Source organism: Solanum verrucosum, unplaced genomic scaffold (genome assembly GCF_900185275.1).
Source record: "Solanum verrucosum unplaced genomic scaffold, falcon-dt-bn FXZP01000164.1, whole genome shotgun sequence".
NCBI classification, from domain to species: Eukaryota; Viridiplantae; Streptophyta; class Magnoliopsida; order Solanales; family Solanaceae; genus Solanum; species Solanum verrucosum.
Window position 1 is genome coordinate 275649 of NW_026020388.1, and position 18631 is coordinate 294279.

An 18631-nucleotide genomic window follows, 5' to 3' on the forward strand; every position below is an offset into this window, starting at 1 on the left:
TACGTGCGCTACATCTTCTCGTGATGTAGGTTCAGGTTCTCAGTATCCAGATCACGCTTAGATCGGTTCTCGATCTTCAGTTCAGCAGCATCAGTGGTGAGTCCTCATTCTTCGAGGACTAGTGACATATTTATCTTTATCGCTTTTAGTCTGTAGTTTCAGTTTTGCTAGATCTAGTTGGGGCATGTCCCAACATTTTTAGTCAGTTTAGAGGCTTATTTTAGACATAGTTAGATTCAGCTTAGTGTCTTGAGTTTGATATTTCTTTTGTATTAAACTCTCAGATTTGATATATTCAGTTATAGTATATGGGTATTCCCATCTTTTCAGATTTATTTATGAATTAGCTTCCGCATCAGTTTATTATCTTTAGTATTCTCATGATCATGCTAGTAGGGTTAACTTGGGATCACTTATGGTCCTAGGTCCCGTGTCCGCGTCTTGGGAGTAGCTCGAGGCGTGACAAACTTGGTATCAGAGCATTTGGTTTAAGTTTCCTAGGATGTCTGAAAAGCCGCACTAGGTAGAGTCCTTTTCATGGGTGTGTAGTGCGCATCACATCTAATGAGAGGGAGGCTACGAAGTGTCTTTAGGAAAAATCTTCATTTTCTTGTTACTCTTATCGTGCGTAAGGTATGATCCAATTCCACTCTAACTCGATGTTCTACGTTTCAATGATCATGCCTCCCCGTAGACCTAACGCCAGGAATGCGAATGCCAGGAATGCAAACGCAGCTCCTCCAGTTCCAGATCAGGAAGTCTCAAATGCTGAATTCGGGAATGCCATTCAGATGTTGGCTCAGAGTGTCGCTAACTAGAACAATCAGTGGGTTCAAGCTCCTGTGAATGCAAATGGTGGATCAACAGCAGCAAGGGTCCGTGACTTTGTTAGGATGAATCCTCCAGAGTTCTTAGGATCGCAGACTGGTGAAGATCCCCAGAATTTCTTGGATGAGATCAAGAAGATCTTTGAGGTGATGCAGGTCACCGGGAATGATCGGGTTGAGATAGCATCTTACCAACTTAAGGATGTAGCTCATATCTGGTATACTCAGTGGAAGGAGAACAGAGGTACATATGTTGCTCATATTACTTGGGAATGTTTCAGCGAAACCTTTCTAGACAGGTTTTTCCCCATAGAGTTGAGAGAAGCAAGGGCCCAGGAATTTATGAACTTAAGGCAGGGTAACATGTCTGTCCAAGAGTATGGGCTCAAGTTTAACCAACTCTCCAGGTATGCTCCTCACATGGTTGCTAATTCCAGGGCACAGATGAATAAGTTTCTGTATGGAATGTCAGACTTAGTGAAGACAGAGTGCAGAAATGCTATGTTGTTGGGAGACATGAACATCTCCAGGCTCATGACTCATGCTCAGCAGGTTGAGGGTTATAAGCTTAGGGAACAGGCTAAGGAGACTAAGGAAGCAAGAACAGGTAACTATGAGTATTCCCAACAGAAATCAGGTGGTGGAAATCGCTCGCATTTTCAGCAGAAGTCTTCGACTCTAGCCCCTTCATGAGCTAGTGTTCCATCCCCCAGGTTCCGTAATGATCAGAAAGTAGGGCGTCAGGCTCTAAGTCTCAAGGTAGTGTTTCAGGCACCAAAACCTACCCAACTTGCCCAAAATGTAGTAGGAACCATCCGGGCGTGTGCTTTGCAGGTAAGGAAGGATGCTTTGGGTGTGGCCAGTCTGGTCATAGATTGAAGGATTTTCCTTCAAGACAAGGTCAAAGAGGAAATAATGGTAGAGCTCAGTCTACAACTTCAGCAGCACTAGCAGCTCGCCCAACTCAGCAGGGTAACTCTTCTGGTACTGGTGGCGGACAGCGCCAAAACAGGCTTTATGCTCTTTAGGCTCGTCAAGATCAGGAAGATTCTCCTGATGTAGTCACTGTGGGCAACATCAGTTTAGTGATCACGCCAGTCATGCCTTCATACCTTTGGCCGGGTAAATTGGGTCCTCTCGATGAGGTGTATACATCGGACTCCACATTTAGCTCATTTGGTTTTATGTCGGTTATTAGTAGCTCCCACAGTTCAGTCAGACTCTATTGCATTGACCATATTTATAGTTCATTTAGTATTCAGTCAGCATGTTATAAATTGGTCATTTCATTTAGTTAGCTCAGTATTCAGTATCTATATCATGTTGAGATTATTTCATTGCTTTATTGCTTTGTTTAATTATATGTTCTTTCAGCTTTACTCTATCCTGCCTGGTCAGTAACTTTCAAGTACTGACGCATACATGCGCTACATCTTCTCGTGATGTAGGTTCAGGTTCTCAGTATCAAGATCACGCTTAGATCGGTTCTCGATCTTCATTTCAGCAGCATCAGTGGTGAGTCCCCATTCTTCGAGGACTAGTGACATATTTATCTTTATCGCTTTTAGTCTGTAGTTTCAGTTTTGCTAGATCTACTTTGGGCATGTCCCAACATTTCTAGTCAGTTTAGAGGCTTATTTCAGACATAGTTAGATTCAACTTAGTGTCTTGAGTTTGATATTTCTTTTGTATTAAACTCTCAGATTTGATATATTCAGTTATAGTATATGGGTATTCCCCATCTTTTCAGATTTATTTATGAATCAGCTTCCGCATCAGTATATTATCTTTAGTATGCTCATGATCATGCTAGTAGGGTTAGCTTGGGATCACTTATGGTCCTAGGTCCTGTGTCCGCGTCTTGGGAGTAGCTCGGGGCGTGACAAGGAAGGTAACGCCGATGACCCATAAAACACTGCTTCTTACAATTAGTCAATCGAATTGAAGAAGTATCTTTATTGCAACATGGACATTCCAATTTTCCTTTTGTACTCCATCCAGATAAGTTTCCATATGCTGGAAAGTCATTGATGGTCCATAACAAAGAAGCATGCAACTTAAAATTATTTCTAGTTGATGCATCATAAGTCTCAATACCAACTTCCCACAACTCCTTCAATTCCTCTATTAATGGCTGGAGATATCTATCTATTGTATCTCCAGGACCATTTGGACCAGGAATAATCATTGACAAAATGAAATTTTCTTGTTTCATACACAACCAAGGTGGTAAATTATAAGGAATAAGAACCACAAGCCAAATGCTATGTGAGGTTTTTGAATTCTGAAATGGTTGGAATCCATCACTAGTAAGTCCAAGCCGAACATTACGAGGGTCAAGTGTAAATGAAGGATGAAGTTCATCAAATGACTTCCATGCCATTGAATCAGCTGGGTGCCTCATTATTCCATCATCAACTCTTTCATTCTTATGCCATGTCATTAGAGTAGATATCTTTGTAGACATAAACAACCTCTGAAGTCTAGGCTTTAAGGGAAAATAACGTAAGCTCTTTGAAGCTATCTTTTTACCTTTCTTATTACTTGTTTCCCCACTATGTGTATTTATTTTCTATCTGGATGCACCACAAACTTTGCAAGAATCGAGTAAGCTATCCTCCTTCCAATATAACATGCAATCATTAGTACAAACATCAATTTTGTTTTAAGAAAGCCTAAGTTCTTTAATTATCTTCTTTGCCTCATAATATGAGTTTGGCAAATCAGTGCCATCAGGCAATAACTCCTCTTTCAATATTTTCAATAACATTGTAAATGACGCATTACTCCAACGACCCATACTTTTGATATGAAGCAATTTGATCAAAGAGGAAAGCTTTGAAGCCTTTGAATTTTGGTACAGTGGCTACTCGAAATCCTTCAATAGGTTGTAAATTTTTTTTGCTTCAACATTTGGTTCTTCCTCAAGTAAATCATCACAATCTGTGTGTGTACTTCCTCCATTATGATTAGGATATAAATCTCTCAACAATTCTTCTGCTTCATCATCACTCTCACATTCTTCTATTGCATCACCATCTTCATCATTAGATTTCGTATCTGATTTTGACAATGGCTCACCCAAACGTTCTCCATGATGATACCAAAAAGTATAGTTTCGAATTATTCCATATACTAGCAAATGTGTCTCAACTATTTTACGAGTTCCTAAAATTGTATTGAAACATTTGATACATGGACATCGTATTTCATTTTCTTCTCCTGTTCTTTGAAAGGCATAATTCAAAAGATTCTGCACACCATCTAAGTAGATTTCATCGAGTCGATTGTCAACAAGTTACATCCATTGCTTACTAGGTGCCATACCTTATAGTATACATAAAAATAAGATTTAGAAAAATAAAGGAAAATAAAAATCAAAATATGCGCACAACTTGTTACAATTAGTTTTACACAACTAAGTTGAACTCTAAGATTGCACTTTCTAGTGGACCTTAGCTACTTGTTTAGTTAATGAATTGTGGTATACTATCATATTGCAAAGAATGACACAAATATAATTTTTCCTGCCAATATGTTGACATACCAAACTTGAACAACAAAAAGGAGTAAACTTAAAAAAATTACAGAAAAGAACACCATATACAAAGCAAAATAGTTAGAATGTCTTTCCTAGAACTTGAAGTTTTCTTTGGGATATCCTTAGATTTTCACTCATGCTTTCTTTCATGTCTATAATTTATGATTATTTTCTATGAGAATCTTATTTCTTGACGCGATTTCATTATTTTTTTAAAAAGCTAATAGTTGCTTGTTGACCAGACAATGACATAAATGGCCATTCAAATTGACTTGTCTATTGTAAAAAATAGAGCTTGGTGATCACTATTTTTAGTTGATTGTTCAGAGACTCCAAAGTCTAGTAAATCAGTGATGTTACCAGATGTGTAGACTAACAACATGTAAAAAATTAATGAAATAAAACAACTAGTAAACTCGATTGAGACTCCAATTTAAAGAATCTTTAAGTTGTACACTTGACATGCCTAAAACAAGGAACTCAGATCCAAACCAGTTTCAGCCCACTCTCAAATAATTAAACTATATATGTGAACAACAAAATGATCACTCCATAGTCAGCGTTAATGATGAATACGAGAACAATAGATCAACAAAAGTTGTTCATTCTAATTCCAGAAATTCCAGAAAAAAGTGATTGTAGTCACTTATCTTTGGCTCCTAAAGTACATTAAGCTAAGAGAACACGAATTTGATTATAGGATGAGCTTTGATGAACATTATATGGATACAACAGTTGATGAGATTATGGACTTGTTATACGAGGATCAGGAGATTGTACCAAAAAAGTCATTGAATCATAAACCATTTATTCGAAACGATGGATATGGAGAAACTAATAGGTCAGGAAAACATGCTACAATTGTCAAGAGTGATGCAGAGCAGACTGCTGCAAATTCAATGATGAAAGTTCTCAATGAAAGTGCAGATGAAGCTTTTGAAGAAACCATGAACCTTATTCTGGCAGCGACTAGAATGGTGGATTTCAAGCGCAGGAGGGAGAAAAATCGAGTTTCAAAACAGACTGACTACTATTAAATTAAACAAAAAAGAGGATACAAATGCTAATGAATACACAGTCATTTAGAATGCACAAGGAAACAGTTCTCAAACTGTAGTGGCTAAGTATTCAACTGATAAGTCATTCAAGCATAGGAAGCTTGTATGTACAACATTTGATGAGAACAACTGTAGCAGTGATCTTAATCACCAACTTCCTTGTCAGACACTTGCCACACCTAAAATAGGAAACTCAAATTCAAGCAAGTTTTAACCTGCTCTCTAATAATTAAACTATCTAGGTGAACAACAAAATGATCACTCCATAGTCATCGTTAATGATGAATACGAGAACAACATATTAACCAAAGTAGTTCATTCTAATTCTAGAAAAGTGTTTTTAGTCACTTACCTTTGGCTCCTAAAGTACATAAGCTAAGTGAACAAGAATTTGATTATAGTATTTGCTTTGATTAACATTATATGGATATAACAGTTGATGAAATAATGGACTCGTTATACGAGGATCAGAAGATTGTACCAAAAAAGCCATTGAATCGCAAACCATTTATTCGAAACGTTTGATCTGGTGAAACTAATATGTCAGGAAAACATGCTACAGTCGTCAAGAATGATGCAGAGCAGACTGCTGATTCAATGATCAGTGAATTATATATAATACTAGAGGAGTTCAAAAAATTGCCCTTGTATTCGAAATTGTATACGCTGAACTCATCAAATGGATTAAAAGGAACTCGAGCAGATTTGAAGGAAGGTTTAACTAGAATATGGGAGAGCATTGTGAAGGAGACTTCCTACACTGCTTGCATGAAAAAACCTACTAGGATAAAAGGTGAAGTACATTGTTTCTTTTTATGGAAATTGTGTATGCTATATGATTAGAAGATTCATTAGATTGAACAAGTTTAGTCTTAAGCCTGCTTTGGTGGTTAACACAGATTAATTACTGAAACAAAATTGACTTATCAATCGTCGAGTATAAAACATAGTAATCACTATCTTTAATTCACTGGTCATAGACTCCAAATACAATTGAATCAGTCAAATTAAAATATTTATCGATTCACGTGCGCAACAGATAAATAAAAGAATACAATTACTTGTGTTGTAGTTTATAGAAAATAATCAGTTTTGTTACTACAAGTTGATAAAGACTCCAAAATAAAGAATCTTTCTGTTTTATAATCATCAACTAATCAAACGACAATCAAATATTCATTCATACAAGGAACTTTGATGCCCATTGAAGAATGGAAATCACGAAGCAGACAATAACAGAAGCAGGGTGTCCTCTTAGTTATTTTTCAGAAGAAAAAAAAGCTTTACTTTATGGGTTATGTGACTTTTCGAACACACAATATTCTACAAACTTGAATACACTTCAACAAATTAAACCATCAATTAGAATCTGAACTCAATAAAACAAGAAAAGTGGGAAAAGTTGAACGACATAACAGAGAACAGGAAGAAAAAGAAAAGAAAACTTACCAGAATTTCGTAGTAGAGAGAGGCAAATAGAGACGCTGCTGATCAATGTAGAGGCTTTGATGAAGAGCTGGATAACCCTAGGTAGAACCTGCACTTGATCGAGATGAAAGAGAAATAGCGTACATTATTGAGAATACGTATAGGCAAAGTTATGACCAATGGGTATTGAGATAAAACAGAGTTCTTTTTTAGATATTTAGAAAATAGGGTTTCTTTTGGCGCCTAAATTTTCAGAAAAAAAAAAGGTTGATTTTAGTAAAATTTTTAGGGATTTTTTGGCGGTGTGCTCTCCCTCTAACTCTCTCTATTACAATTGGGACTATTTATTGATATTTCTAGGGACCAACTTTCGCACCTTCTCAAAAACATATAGCTTTTGGGACCGAAATATAATTTCATCCCAATATGTATACTTTTAGTGATGGAATTATTAACTCGTCCCTAAATGTTGGTCATAAATAAGCCTGTTTCTTGTAGTGTTTCTCTTAATGATAAGATAAATCAAGACTTACCAACTATTTCATGGGATTTATGCTTAGCACCGAGAGGATATTGAGATGGAAGCTGCGTTGTGTGGAGGTCGGGTTTCTAGAAGCAACCTCATTATACCCTACCTATATGCCCCCATAGGATGATGGTCGAGATAGACATAGCTAGAAGATCAACTTTAGCTCAACCATGGTCCTACCTTGGCAAGTAGGGCAAGCCTTTTCAGTGTGGGAGACACCGGGGGATCATGTTATAGCTCACATGATCTTTATGCCGGCTAAGGAAAATTCCCACAATAATGAACTAACGTTACTTCAAGAAGTATCGCACGTGTGTTCAAAGAGGGTTTTACTTTCATTAGCCATGTTTTACGACTCATGTTTTCTAACCCTCTTATCTTATTTTTTGACTTGGTTTTTGCATATCACGAAAATGTCCTTTTTAGCATAATTTCATAATTTTATGCATGGCTATCACACTTGGTGCATTTTTTTTACTAACGCATACTCTTGCCTATATTTTCCCGAACGTAGGGTCCGACAATTCATATTCGCACTTCCGTGGCTAGGGATCTCATATAGAATATTGAAGATTGGTGAATCCTCACGTTCCAAGGACCAAGCCTTTACATCATTATGCCTTTACTTAAAGTTATTGAACTTGATGTACGGGTTACGCTCCGATTTATTCTTATGAACTATATGGCTTTGAGATGATGTTTATACTTCCCCTTTTCTTTATAAAACTTTTATATGTTGAAATTGTCTTTTATATATTTGATGTTCTATTATCTTGTTTGATGAGTGCTAAGTGGCTTGTATGAGGTCTTTCGGGGTCTTATACGTCTTGTTACGCCTAGGGTCTACCTTGGATTGTCACATTAACAAGCAATCTAGGAGTCCAGGGATGGGAAATCGATGTCACATATGGGTAATTTCACTACTCTATAGTGATGAACATTCATAAATAGGCTAAGTCATCTTCAATGACGCTAATCAAAGAATCGGTCTCATCTAAGTGATATTCTAAACAATCCAATGTCATACTGTATTCTCTCTATTGATGTAAAATAGGGAAAATAGATCCGAACCACAACTTTTATTTTCAAGTAAGTTATTGAAATCACACCTAAATTTCTAGTATTGGATAACTACCCACTCTAATAAATCTCTTTTGAGCATCGAGTAGAGATCGGAAGTAGGAATTAAGTTAGAAACATTAACCAATAAATTAACCCCATGCTAATTAGCCCAAATTCATGTATTAACATTTGCAAAACGATGAAAAACATAATACACACTACATTAAATCAACACCCAACCCCATAATTGCACCCTCCAGATCTTGGGGTTTTAGCCACCCATCACAAAAAGCAAAAAAAATATACCTTCCATGAATGCAACCATGGGTAACATGAAATTAACCAATTACAAGTTAACCTACTTTGGATTCAACTTAAATTTATCAAAATTCAAAAGAAATCTTGACAAACATCAAAAGCTAGAAAATGTTCTTCACAAAGGTCAAGTGTTCTCTCAAAACTCAAAATATTTCTTAATCTTTTTAATTTTCAGAACTATCTCATTTAACTCTCATTTGAGCTATTTATAGTTTCCCAAAATTTAGATCAAATCGCAATGCCTGTTTAATTTGGCGACATAAGTGAGGCTCGCCGAGCTCATTCGGTGAATCACCTCTTATGCTTCAGCTCGCCTTTTCATGTTTTAGTGTTTAGGTGTTTGAACCTTAATCGCCAAACTCATTCGAGTCTGCCTTTCACATTCAGAAAAATCACTGATTACAACCTTGGTTCGCCTATCAAGCATTCATTTTTTCTCATTGCATTGTCAGTTTTGGTGACGTTCAACAAGGTCGCCTTTCCTCTTTGGCGTATCACCTTCACTGTTGGAGTTAGCCGATCTTTTCTGATAGACACAAGTTTTGTGCACTGTCATTTTGGGCGAGGTCATTCTCACTAGGAAGTCGCCTTTCTCGTTTGGTGTTCAACAATGTATAGTTTGCACTTTTTTGTTTTTGCATTTTTGGCCTTTCTTTCAAACATCGATCCCTACATTATCCATTTTCCTTGATAGCTACAAATAATCAACATATCATCAGAATAAGACAAAATTACGCATTGAGTACACTAATTAATTGTAACACTCCAAAAATTTCTAAGTTAAGATCCGAACTATTCTTCATTTACAAGTACGGTCGTATCGAGTAATTCTTAAATTTTTCATATGTGTAAAGGTAAATTCTTTAGTGTGGAAATGATTTTGGATATCAATTAAGCTCACTAGAATCTCCATGTACAAAGTTGAGTTGAAAGTTTCCTTACCGATTAAGTTTTGATGTAAGATTCTACCTGGGTCAACTTCAAACGACCATAGCTCTTTGAATATAAAGTGCTACGTGGCCCATAACCAATCAAATTAAAGGTATTTGAATCTTCCTTCAATGCCACCAATTTTGCAACAATCCGAATTTTGAGTAATATGTTATGACCATTTTAGTAACCTGATACAGTGTAGTGACGAATTAGCCGACGGGAAAACATTAAAAAGGGTCATTTTTGTCCGTTTACCTCTAAGAAAACTCTACACGAATTTCTTGACTAATTATAGACCCAAAATAGTCTGATTTTCATCTTTTAATCCATCATTATCTTCTCTCTAAAACCCTATGGCAAACCCTTAAGGAAAAATCAAAGAAAAAGACTCCATTCAAGATTTTGTCAATCTTTTTCAAGATTCTTTCAATCTTTCTCCAAGAATTTCATTTTTTCCAACTCAAATTCCTCCATACAATTATGAATCAGTAATGAAAATCATAATTCTTGGCCATAGAGATTTCAAGAATGTCAAGAAATGTTTTCTAGTTGTTTACCTTCAAGCTAGGGTATCCTGCCTTATAATCAAGTTCTTATTCAAGTTTCTTCAAGAAGCTTGTTCTTCTAGGTATGTAAAACTATCATAGTATTGAACTAGTTCGTCTCACGCCCTACATCTACTTTCAAATCAGTAAAAGAGAAATCTAGGACTCTACCCCTAGATTTGAGTATTCTTGAGATGAGTTGATTTTGAGTTCTCGAGTTCCTATTTCTTTTTGAAATTCTATTCCTAATTATTGAATTGCTATATGTTATGCAGTAAGATTCTTGAGTTGATTCGTTCATGTCTATGTTTCAACATGAACCCTATGAATTGAGTATTGTTGAGATGAGTAGTGTCCTTGAGTTCTTGCATTCTTGATTTTTGAGTACTGAGTTTCCATATTCCTATTAAGACCCCTCAGTTGAGTCATTCATATCCATAATTCCGCCTGAACCTTATGAATTGAGTTATAAATTTTGAGAAGCTTTTTAAATGCAACATTTGAGTTTTAAACTGAGTTTTTAAAGTAAAGATGAGTTTTGAGAAATAATTTGTAAAACATGATTCGTATGAAACTCGAGTATGTCATCAATATTTAAGCAGTATGGTATCTAGATATACCATCAATGTTTATGTTGTATGACTTCCCGAGTCATCAAATGATCATATCACAATATGATTTTGATATATGTTTGGGAAAAAGTTTTCATTTATGAATTGAGTAAGAGTATAAGGGAACTAAGTATTTCCAAAGATAATAGTTTTTACATTGATAAAAGAAAAACTTTGATTTCTAAATGAGTTACGAGTTCAAATATATATATTTCAAGAGAAGTTACCTCTTTCAAGAGGATAGTTTGAGAAATTATCTCAAACTAGAGGAAGAGTATGTTCTTAAACATTGCGCATCAGAATATTAATGGGAGTGGTATTGATCTCCAATATGGGAATGAGTTCAGACAACTTACATTACACATAAACCATGTATGCAAACAAGGGTACAAGATCATGGAAAGTATAGGATAGTTCTTGAAGCATAGATGAGACACTTTAATATCACGTAGCTCATAGTGATGGTTGTCAGTTAGAGAATCTCCCAAATAGAGTTAAAAGTGTATTTTTATTATATCACTTAGTATGTTGAGTTTAGAGATGCGTAGGTATTTTTGTAAAGTTTTAATGATTTCACTCATTTATTTCTTTACATTTAATTGAGTAAATATCTTTATCTGTTGAAGTTCTTTCATGCACTTATTTGTTATTTAGATATATATTACATACTCGTACATTCAATGTACTGATGTCATTCGACCTGCATCTTTTAATGATGGAGATACTAGTTCTTAGGATCCTCAGCAAGAGTACATTGAGATAACTTCAACTACTCGTCAGGTTTAGAGTAAGACCTTCTTGCTTCTGGAGGACTCCAGTTTTATGAGTTGTTAGTAGTAGTTCCCTTGAGGAATCGTGTGTCATGTCCCGACACTTATCTTTAAATGGTAGAGACTTCGTAGATAGACATTTTTTTAGAGTCTTTCAGTTTCAAATGTTTTATTTAAAACTTAATATTTCATACTCAATATATTCTGCAAAGTTTTGAGATTCAATAAACTATTTTTTAAACGTTTCTTTCAATTTGATGCTTATGTATGCTTAAGTTAGACCTAATCCGCTACAATACCTCACCCACAGGGGTTGACACAGGCATTGGAATGACAATAGGCTCATAACTCATACCCATAAGAGAAGCATGATATACAAACACATAAGAATATATAGACCCTGGATCAAATAAAGTCAAGGTGGGTTGATGGCGTAAAAAAATTGTACTTGTGATTACATCATCTAATGCCTCGGCATGTGCCCTCGCTGGAGCTGCATAGAAATGGCCCGATCCGCTTCTTCCTTAGCCATTAGTCCTACCACCTAACCTGCCTCCCCAGGGGACCACATTGCATACCGTGTTATCCACCGCGACGGTCTTGACCCTAACCTCGACTTCTATTTTCGACAAACTTAGTTTGATTAATATGAAACAAAACCTGCTCTAAATAAAAATAATATCTTAAGCTACAAAAGATATGTCTTTTAGCATAGATTTGTTGTCCTTTATGTCCCAAGTCATTGCTGAGCGTTTGAGTTATCTAAGTTATACTCATTTTTAATTTTTTTAATGTTCGAAAATATTTCTTTAACATGACTCAAGAATCCAACATTTTGATCTACTTGTACTTTCATAATGCAAAAATTATACACACATATTTCTAAAACAAATTCGTAAAATTACATTGAGGAAGCATCTAGAAGGGCCTTCAGAACAATAGTTTAATGAAGAATGAATTTTTAAAAGGGTGAACAATATTATTTTGTTGTCGTTTCTAATTTATTTTTCTCCATCTATAAATTTTGTTAGACTAACAAAGTAACAATAACGAAAAGTGGTGAACGTTTGACCTCAGACAAGTAGATTGTCTCTAAAAAAAATTATTTATGTAGTTGTGGTGTATATTTTAATGGTCTGAACTTATTTATAAAGAATATTGATTATCGAAAACTTTCACATAATTTTTTTTGTCAAGGAGTTATTCTAACCATAAAATTATCAAATTCTATATTTTTCATGTACAAAAAATAGGAAAAGTGATGTTTAATCGCTACATAAAAACATCACTCAGTTTTAACAAGACAATTATATCATCAAACATTTATCAAGACAAATTATGTAAAAGATAAAAATGATTATATATCAAGATATTTTTAATAATTTATTATATATTTACAATTCTTGAGATATATGATAATGTCAAATCATTTAATTTCTGTCGAAATGTTCTTAAAATGTACTAAAATTTACTTTTTTTTTCTTATAACAATCTATTATTGGAAAGGTTGTTCAAAAGCATAGAAAGATTATTTAAGCCCATGTGAAGCATGTGTTTATTACCTAGTTTTATAAAAAAATACAATTATCAAATAATAAATAAATATCTAAAACATAATTGAATGTAGTGGTCTATTTTATAATGAGTATTGTACAAATTATAAATAACAACTGAGTACTTTGCGTCTAAACATTTCTCATTGCTGGTGAAAAGTAAAGATAAAAAGTCTTGCATTTGGCTTACACAGATAGGTCTGAAGGCGTTTCATCAAAATAAAGAACAACCCTCGTACCTAAAAAAATGTTGGTATTCCTGCAAAGATAGCTAGCCATCAAAAGAATCCAAAGACCATTTCAAAGCAAAAGAGAAAAGCACAAGTAAATAGGAGTAGAATAAAGTAGATTCTAGCATGGCATGAATTTATACAAACACTTATCTACCATAACTGCAATTATCAATCGATTTAATCAATCGAAAATAGTTTATACAAAAATAAATACAGATCAATTAATACTAACCAGTTTATTGAAATACAAACGAAAATAACTCAATTATACAAATACATGTGAATTATACAAATGTACCCGCGAATTATACAAATGATGTGTGAATTATAAAAACGAGGTCGCCCATAGCAGCTTAAACTATAGCTACAACCCGTAAATATGCAAACTATAGCTAAGGAGCCTAAATAAGTTTATTACAATGGCTATATGTGAATTCTTTTTCCCTATTTTTATTTGTTTTTACCTTTCATCTTTTATAAGTGACCCCATAGAGAGTATTAGGGACAATTTTTTTTTAATCCATTTAATGAACATATTACCTTCCTTGCGTTATTTAATAAAAAAAGAATTAACAACCACAATAAAAAGTTGCATCTATGAGGCTACATTTATGGACAAGCTTCTCAACTCATCGCTAAATGTTGGTCATTATTAACCCTTTTTCTTGTAGTGTTGTAATCATAAACAAGTGTAGCAAATGTAACATTATATTTATATATTATATTTTTCGTAAAAAACAGTTAATTATATGTCTACAAATCGTCCCTATTTAATTATTGCATAATTTGTTATAAAACAATGATCGTCACTAAATCTCATGTTGATTAGAGACAATAAAATAATCGTCACTAATTGCTTATTTATTAGTGACAAAAACTAAGGTCACAATAAGTATAAAATTTTGTCGCTAAAGCTTACACACTTTTACTACGAACTATAATTTGTCATTGTTGTAACAATTTATTTTTTATGACAAAACCTTTTTAGTATCCAAAATTATAACTATTTTAAGCCAGACAATAGTTTGTCACAAATTAAATGTGACAATATTTTGTGTCAGTAATAAGTTAAAATTTGTTTCTAATGATACCTAATAAATGACACAAAATTATTTTTTGGTGGAAAACTTCAGTGGACAAAACTTTGCTACGAAATTAAATGTTTCCTCACTAAAAGTATATTGATCCATCCATTTAAAAATGAAATGTAAGTTTTGTAACAAACGATGAATAATTAGTGACGAATTTTGTGTTGTACCTAATAATTTCGCAGCTAAATATCACATTTGTTGTAGTGCGACCACGTGCGAACGCGAGGCCAACCACTCGCGAATGAGTTAGCACGCATGCGAACATGAACTCCCAGGATGCCATCTGTTCACGCTTAAAAGCTTTTTGTCTCCAAAAGCGTGTGTCGCAACGTAGACACTTTGTCCACTATATTATAAATTGCGGCAAATATGTCCCTACTTTTTTTTTATATGTATAATTAATTAGAAGTTCCAAAAAAGACAAAAAAATGATATTATGGTACTCCTTAAATTTCCATGGAAAACCTCTATGGCATAAAAAAAACTCATACAATTTTCACTCTTAATACCCATATGGAAACTCATACAATTTTTCATCCTAAATAACCTTACTATTGAAGCCCATCAAAATTTAACCTTAAATACAACAACTTTTGAAGAATCCACAATGGGAAAAGAAAAATTGAGATCTGCACCTACTACTTCGTTATCAATCGATGATTTGATAAGTATAGATTACCTAGAGAGGGACAAATATAACCCAATTTTTTTCAAGTACTTGGCATGATTTGTGCAGATCATAGTGAATGAGTGTTATTTGTATGAACTTCTTGGGTCTTATCATTCTTTAAATCAATTCATTTAAGCCTGTATTTTAATAACTGGTATAATATGTGATTTGTATGTAGAAGGTCATTCAATTTCTTTTCCATCTAAAATTTAATGGCCATTGAAAGTCTCATTTCATAGTTGTAATGGATTGAAGGATCAACAAATACAATGGAAAGAATGGATTCAAACGATTGAGTGTATCCATCACCCCGTATGGAAAGCTGCAGGGATTTATAGAGCTATCAAGAGTTCAGTTTATAGAGTCCAGCCGGATCAACATTTGATTTTTGAGTTGGTAGAAAGGTGGTCTTGTGAGACTAACATTTTTGAGTTTTAGTGGGGTGAAGCTATTGTTAGTCTTGAGGATATGATGATTTTGGGTGGCTTCTCTGTTTTGAGTCATATCTTCAAGAATAATAGAAGCTTAACCCTACGAAATAAAAAAGTGTTAGTCTTACAATACCACCTTTTTACCAACCCAAAAATAAAATTTGGATCCATTTGGACTCTATAAGTTGAACTCTTGATAGCTCCATAAATCCCTACAACTTTTTATACAGGGTGATGGACAGACTGAATCATTTGAACCCATTCTTTCCATTTTATTTATTGATCCCTACATCCATTGCAACCATGAAAGGAGACTTTCAATGGCCACTCAGATTCGGATGGAAAAGGAATTGAAGGATTTATACAAACATCACTCATTCACTATGAAATGCACAAATCATGCCAACTATTTGAAAAAGGTTTGGGTTATCTTTGTCCCTCTCTAGATAATCTCTAGTTCTCAAATCTTCGATTGATAACGAAACGGTGGATGCAAATCTCAATTTTCCCTCTTCCCCATCTCGATTTATCAATAAGTGGTGTCTACCGGCTTCAATATTTCGGGTATTTAGGGTGAAAATTTTATTAGTTTCCATATGAGTATTTATAACGAAGATTTTATGAGGTTTTTTTAGGCAGAAGAGCTTTGCAGGGAAATTTAAGAACTACCATAATATTATTTTTAGTTTTATTTTTATATTCTAATTAATTTTATACATTTTAAAACAAAATAGTAGCTACATATTTTCCACCAATTATCATATAGTTGTGGGATAATTATATACTTCAAAGATCACTATAACTAATATATTATTTGACAATCAAATCTGAAACTTAGCATCACACTATTTATGAAGGTAAAGAGCAATATTTTGAGTTAATTGTGAAGGTTTTCCTTTAATCTAGCTCCTTAATGATGTAGCACTTGTATTGATTTCATGCTTCTTATAAAAGGAAAACATACTAGGGTTTGTTGACGACCACATATTTAAATGATAGGCCACACAAAAATTTAAGAAGTTACAAGTTCATTTTAATCTTGGAATTGAGCTTAAAGAAATAAGTTCCCATTCCAATTGAATTCCATATGTGTGGACTGAGTAAATGCTGAGAAAGAATTGTGAGGATCAAATGATGACACCAGCCATTGAGTAAGCTTATAAAGTGTTTTTTAGTAAGGAATGAGACTCGAGGATGAAATCAAAAGTGTAGTGAGGGGCATGCTGTTAGGCAGGAGAATAATTTAGAATTTCTTACAAAAAGACATACAAACTATCTTATGCAGTCTTACCCTACATTTCTATAGGAGGTTGTTTTCACGACTCAAACCCCAAACCTCCTTGTTACGTTGAAGAAACTTTACTAATAACACCAAGTATTCAATTACGTTTCCTGATCACGTAATTAGATAATTTACACAATAATTTTTTTTATTCTTCATTTATAATTATACATAACCTACCTTGTACTCTGATCTTATTTAATAATATTATTAGTTTCTTCCACATATAAAAACTAATCTATGTTTAGAAAGAAAAAAGGAAATAGATATGAAGGTTGGTGAATTTAAAACATATTAAAGTTAAAACTTAGGAGTATTTATCATGACAACTACTAATCAATGCGAATCGAACTTTCAATCACTTCAGATATTCACTAACACTCTAATGTTCCATATTATCCTTCATTTTAAGTTTTGAACACTCCTTTATTATTTTTAGGATCAACATATTATTATCTTGAAGAAATCAAAAAGTGGAGAAATACCATAAAGAATATACAAGCAAAATAGAAAGAAGAGATTAGATATGGACGAATTTTGAGTAAAAATTCTTCCCTTAAAGCTCAACATCATTTTGTATCTGAGGTGCCATATTTTATGGATAAAAATGAATTAAATTTTTAGATGTACCTATGAACAAAAAAGAAAGAGTACTCAAGGGTTCTTCCAAAACATCGTTTGAGTGCAATTTCTATAATGGAAATCCCAATCAACAATAGATATTTTCTAAATCACATCCATAGTTTGTTGTATGTGTCACGATCCTATTCCTCGATCCGTGATGGCACCTACTACATCTCACTAGTAGGTAAGCCAATCCAAAACCCAGAGTAGCTAGCAGTGGGTAAAAGGGTAGGAACCAAGTGGAAGAAACTATAACAACAAAAATGATTAGGGTAAGCCAAAAAAATACATACATAAGAAGTCAATCCCTCCCAGAATCTGGAAGTCCCAAGTAAAGAGCCATACTAAGAGTACAAGTCCCAAAAGTGGACCAACATACAAAAATATACGCAACTACAATGTACATGTCTCAAGTAAAAAAGATGAGCCACAAAATATACGTACAGAAAGAGACGACAATGATGAGGATGTTGTGCTCACCCTCACCTCTGGATGCTGGGTTCTACTGGCTTGAATGGCAGCGCTGATTATTGGTGCTCGGTCCTGCATCATGAAAATAGATGCAGAGTGTAGTATGAGTACCAGTGAAAAGGTACCAGTTGGCATCATAGGTCGACTAAGTAAGAAAGGTAAAAGTAATAGGAAATTCTAGAATAAAACAAAGAAAGAGGTCACGAACAAGAAAAGTAAAGGTATGCACATGAGTGTAAGGCAAACAAACCTAAGGTGACTACTCCAACTGCGCCCCATAAGCCTAGAAGGTACACTCATATGCAAATTGAAGTAAAAATCTGAACGGACCCCCATAAGCCCGACAGGTACACAGAAAAGCTAAACTAAGACTAGAGGAGATTTGTAAACCCGAAGCATTACATAAATGTCAGTATTCCCAATCAATGAAAGAAAGGGAACACAGATACTGGACCTCTAACCGCGGGTGAGTCTACCTGTAGTGGATAGGCCGATAAAGCTGAACTGTACAAGGGGTGGCATAGTGCCCGGACCTCGAACCGCGGGTGAGTCAACCTAGCCTATATACACCGATAGAGCCGAACTCTGCAAGGGATAGCACACAGTCAGGACCTCGAACCACAGGGATTCTACCTATAGTAGATACACCGATAG